At 42.7% G+C, this 5,541-nt stretch overlaps 1 protein-coding gene across 1 annotated transcript in view; it reads left to right on the forward strand.

Moving 5' to 3' along the window:
- The first annotated feature begins 611 nt into the window (after window positions 1–611).
- The window catches only part of slc4a3 (solute carrier family 4 member 3), a 99,494-nt gene continuing 94,564 nt past the window's right edge, over window positions 612–5,541 (forward strand). The window contains exon 1 of the mRNA XM_050049573.1: window positions 612–727. The gene's annotated coding sequence lies outside the window, so the exon portion shown is untranslated. The remainder of the gene's footprint in view (window positions 728–5,541) is intronic.

A 5,541-nucleotide genomic window follows, 5' to 3' on the forward strand; every position in this document is an offset into this window, starting at 1 on the left:
GGTGAAGAATATTATAAATAAGACTATACAATGAAAGATGTATAATTTGTTTGATTTCTATATATTTGTCATTTAGATTGAGCAAACATGATTGGGGACATAGCAATTTGAACTAGTTGTGCTAAAAATGGGGTCATTCTTTTATATGTATTTAATCCTTTGTACATATCATCTATGATAGATGTGGGTTAACCATGTGAGACAAGCTTTTAGAAGTAAGTATTAGCCCATTTGTTTAACACAAAAATATACCACATTATGTCATGGGAACTCAAATGGCACTGAAGGCTAGGAATGACCCATGTGTATACTTAGTAACTGAAGTGAGCAGCCTGTGTTAAGTCTGCATATATTAATCAACTCCTCACAAGGCTGCATGTGCTGCAACCCTGAAGTTTAATTTCACAGTTGCAAACACTACCACCACTACTACTGCTTCTCCTGTTACTAATGATGATGGTAGTTTAATTACCTACCTCTCTAGGTCAGAACACGAGCTGTTGAGACAGCATGTTGTTGTTGTCCATCCATTAGTGACTTCAGATTGGCAGGTTGTCCTCCAGAGTCACGTGGTCATGCCGAGCATCCTTTGCAGATCCAGCAGGCTGCGTGGCGTGTCTTCACCAGGTTACGGCATGGACCAGTGTTGCTGCCGCCGCGTTTAGTCGCAGCATCTCTTGCTTCTAGTTTTTTCTTTCTACCGCTGGACTGCCCTCGGAAATCGCAGGTAAGGCGAAGCACACGGTGCGGTGGTGACAAATGCAAATGTTACAGCGTGTACTTTGGAGTGAGCAGTTACGCACTGGCACCAGAATGATGCTGAGTCGCTGCCTGGGTACTTGCTATGCAACAAAAGACACACATGTGCTTGAGGAAAGGAAATGAAAGGCTAAGGTGATAGGATTGAGGTGTTTACGCAGACTGAAATATGCAACTTATTGAATCAATGCTCAAGAGTCTGTCCTTGCAGGTGTAGCGTTGCCTTTGGGTGCAGGGCTGCACTGTGAGGCAGAGACGTCTTCATTGTGTGCAGGCAGAGCGGCACCGCTCCGGAGGCGGTGGCTTACTGATTGTAGTATGTTGATAGTCGTTGTTGTGCTGCAGTCTTTGTAATAGAAATAACATTATCTCCTTGCTCCAAAAAAATATTCAAACACGATAGGTAATCAGCGATCCGTGTGAAACTGTCCAATATTCAAGTTCAAACACAAGCTGGAGGTGGGAAAGGTCACATAGTAATGACTCAGCAACTATCGTCTGCTGAGGAGAGTAAAGTCATGGTGCTTCACAGGGTTCCCTAAAAATTGAAGGCTTACAGCAGCTGGTTGTTTAGGTCTTGTGGAAAGCAGATGGCTGTTGTAACCTGACACCTTTTAGCTTTAGTGTTTTATAAATAAGGAGTTTCAGAATTGAGTGCAAGTATTGATTATTGTACCACTTATGTCTGAGCAAGAAGAAGCAGAGTGGGATTTTAAAAGCTGTGTAGACTACAGTATGTCCTCCAGCTGGGTTAGCATCATGAATACACTGAGGGCTAACATAATACGTCTTTTTAAACTAGCTTCTATTTTGCTTTTCACATACAATAATAATGTAACCCATTTGCCATTTAGGAGAAAACCTGGTGATTGGAACTAAGTGATCAACGAGTCTGTTTGGAGTCAGAGGTGTAATGAAGACAATTTCTCACTTACCACCAGTAGTATCACCATGTAGATTTGGTATTTTGCTTTTAGTTGTTCTTGTGTCATCTGTGAGATTTCTGCCTCCATCACAATACAATGGAAGTCAGCAAAATTTTGTTTATGGCACTCACTAGGGATGCACAATATCAGGCCGATAAATTATTAGCTGATAATGCGACATTTTTATTATTATACATTGTTCCGATAATTGAAAATATAGTCGATAAATAGCGCCAAGATTGCTTTCTTTGACTTAACAGGGGCAGCATTTACACACCGTCACAGTGGGTGGCAGTGCATTTACCTTTAACCTTGGTTTGTGAGCTGCCAATAAACACAGAGAACAACAACAACTGCAGCTTGCTGTCTGAAAGGCAAAACATGTCTCGGAATGGACGTCTTTCACAGTTCCAGAGGAAGACAACATGATCGCGCCAAGGGTCTGATCTCCGACTGCCCAAAACCCTACCAGATCAGCAAACTTCCTGCAGCTATTAAACAGGTTAGACTCGGGGCTGAACAACTGTCTCCAGAGTGTTAGCACGAGCTAATTAGCAGCAGCGGCTCACATCCAACACCAAGCGTTTAAAAGGCTCGACTCTGTTGTTAAACTAATTAATAACTGCTAGCCATGTCATGCTACAGTTAGCGATTATTTTACCTGTCAACGTGCATTTACCCGTTCATATGAGTCAGCTGTCACTGTTTGTTAGTAGAGACTCCACTCTGCAGTGTAGTTTATACGCTTCATAATCTCCCGCTCTCTTACCGTTAACTATAAATTTAATACTCATTAAAAGTAATTTTACTTTCACATCCTTGTATTTATTATGTTCATCTGTACTGTGGGGTTATATGGGGGCAGGGGTGTTGAGGGTAGGCCATTGATCAATACCCCAGAAAATCTGCCTCTTTTTAAGAGCCTAATGTTGGCAGATATGTAGAGGTCAGATGCGTTCTTTGTTTTTGCTGTGTTAACAATGGTGATGTCAGTTTGATTTGGTTAGGTCAGGACTAAGGTATATCTAATCATCCATATTTTCTCACTACAACTTAGCCGTTCTCACTCTCAGGTGTAGGCCTATGTAAACTACAGGTTATACACTTCTTTTTTTAAATACAAAAATGAGAAATTATCTGTTATTGTATGGCTTATCGGCCATGAGCAGCAGGTTATTATCGGTTATCGGTATCGGTTGTAAAAATCCATATCGGTGCATCCCTAGTACTCACAGCAGAGAATTTTGTCATTTAAAACAAAATTAGAAGCCTCTGAGCTAATGCTAATGTCAGCAGCATATGCACAGTAACAATGCTAACATACGTACTTGAAACCTTGTAAAAAGCTACCAATTACACAGTAAAGTTACTCATTGTCGTTATTTTATTTTCGTCACTCAGCACAGCTCAGTCAAACTGTCTGAGCTGTGCTGAGTAACAGCCAGGCAGCAGCTCAAAAGGATTTAGGGTGCTTTCAAATTTGGTTCATTTGTTCGGCACCAGAGGGGGAAAATGATACATTGACTGTGTTTACAAGGTCTTTAGTATCCCGGTTTTGAGGCTTATCCCGGCTTTGAGCATATCCGGGATATGATGTTTACATGGAACGCAGAGAAACCCGGTTATTCATATCCCTGTATACATGATAAATACCAGTAACCCGTTTTCTGATCACTGCATCCTATCTGCGCAGGCGTGTGTTACGTCTTTTATGTCTTTTGTTTACAACAGATTGAGCAGGAAATGTGATATATTTATTATATTCAGATCCACTTTTCTGGTTCTGACGCTTGGCTAAGTAGTAGTGCTTCTTCAATATTTTCCACCGCGACCTAACTTGTTCAACGGTGTGAGGTGGAAAACCAGCGTCACGTAGCTTGTCCACAACAGACTTGAATAGGTCGGCATTTCTGTGTCTTCTGCCGTCTAAACACGTAGTTATTTTGAGTTCTTTTATCATTTTCAGGCAAAATTCAGTCTCTTCTTCGCTCCAAAAATGGGAAGCTCTCGTTGCCGCCATGTTGCTTGTATATCTGGTGCATCACTCTGGCGTCTGCGCACACGGCGAGCAGCCGTCAGAGACCGGGATATGGCGTATACATGCTCCAGTATCCCGGCTTCTATTGGAGTACTCCAGGTGGCAAAACCGGGTTTCTTGAAACCGGGAAAAGGGCATAACCCGGTTTCTGAATTCAGGATATGGTGTTTACATGCACAAACACAAAAACGGGATACTTAAAGCAGCTGTGCGGAACATTTCGTTTTCGTTGATTATAGCGCCCCTTTGGTCGGAGCGGTATGACACCCACAGCCTGGTGTCGTAAAATTCCGACTGCAGCCGGCAATTACCGCATGCATTTGTTTTGGAGAGCGAGAGGATTAACCAACGTCAGGTCAGTCCAAGTAATTAGTGGAAACAGCAAAATTACTCAGGAAAATCTCCTGTCGTGTTTCTGTTCTGATCTAATGTAATCTGTTGTGTATTTTGAGCTACTAAAGCTACCGTAGTAGTGTGAGCCTCAAGTTATTCTGGGTAATGTAGTAGCCGTTGTTGTGCTACTGGAAACAATGAGAAGCAGCCGTGTAAGTTCGGTGTAAGGAGGAATAAACAGTTAACAAGTCATCTGCTGAGTCCGCATTATTATGTGAAAAGAATACTCCGACGATTTGCCCTTTCTCTATCATTTTCATATTGAGACAGCGGTTAGCATGGCACTTGTAGGGGGTCAATATATCTTGCGCGGAGGGATACACCGGTGAGCAACAGCTGCAGCTGGCTCTGGGACAGGTACGCTAGGTCACTCGGTAAAAGCAAACAAAGAGACGACACGGACGATATTACTCACCTGACTGAAAGCTGTCCATCAGCTCCTGCAGGCCTGGGGCGTTTTTTCCAGTTCATCTTAGGAACATGAAAAAAAGTTAGTGATTGCTGCAAAGTTTTCATTCCTTGTGATGCACTCTCTGCGGCACTTTTCCTCCTGATGATATTACTCCACAACGATGGTAGCACCGAGGGAGCGGAGGATTCAGCCTCTCTTCTCGCCTGCTCAGCATGCAACACATGGAGTNGGATCACAGCGCAGGACGTACTGACCCCCTATAAGCGCCATGCTAAACGCTGAGACCCAGCTACTGGACGTAAAGACACAAAAAAGATATTGATCATGTTGTCTCAATATGAAAATGATAGAGAAAGGGCATAACTCCCAAATCGTCTGAGTATTCTTTTATGTGAAGATACACAGTGAAGACATAACATAATCCTAACACAGCAAAGCTGTTACCTGCAGCCTTTGCTTGCAAAGCTAACACTATTAACATTAGGTCAGTCCACGTAATTAGTGGAAACATGCTAACATGCTAAAGTTACACACAAATTAGTAGTAAAGTAAGACCTGTTCATAAATGTTCTGGTGTAGCTCTGAATTTCTTATAAACTGAGGACAACTGCCTGCTGTATATTTGTGTTCATGGTCACAGTCACAGATAATTTTACATGATACTCCTTCGTTATCCACCATGACATCAAAAGTACAACCAAGTCCTCATAGATACATCTCTGGTAAAACTGTTACTGTGCGTTCACACCAAACGCGATGGACGCGATGAACGCCACAAGTTTCCATTCAAAATCAATGTAAATGACGCGATGACGCGTCCATCGCGTCCATCGCCTCATCGCGTGTGTCGCTTGAAGTTGAAAAATTTGAACTTTTCAAGCAACATCGCGTGACGCTGTGCCGCGACATCCAATCAGCGTTGATATCCAACCATTCATAAAGAAATTATAAGCTACTAACCGGAGACAGATGGACAGGCGCTCCGCAGCTGGGATGGAGCGCCTGTAGTTGGT

The sequence above is a fragment of the Epinephelus moara genome, chromosome 7 (genome assembly GCF_006386435.1).
Source record: "Epinephelus moara isolate mb chromosome 7, YSFRI_EMoa_1.0, whole genome shotgun sequence".
Classification (NCBI taxonomy): domain Eukaryota; kingdom Metazoa; phylum Chordata; class Actinopteri; order Perciformes; family Serranidae; genus Epinephelus; species Epinephelus moara.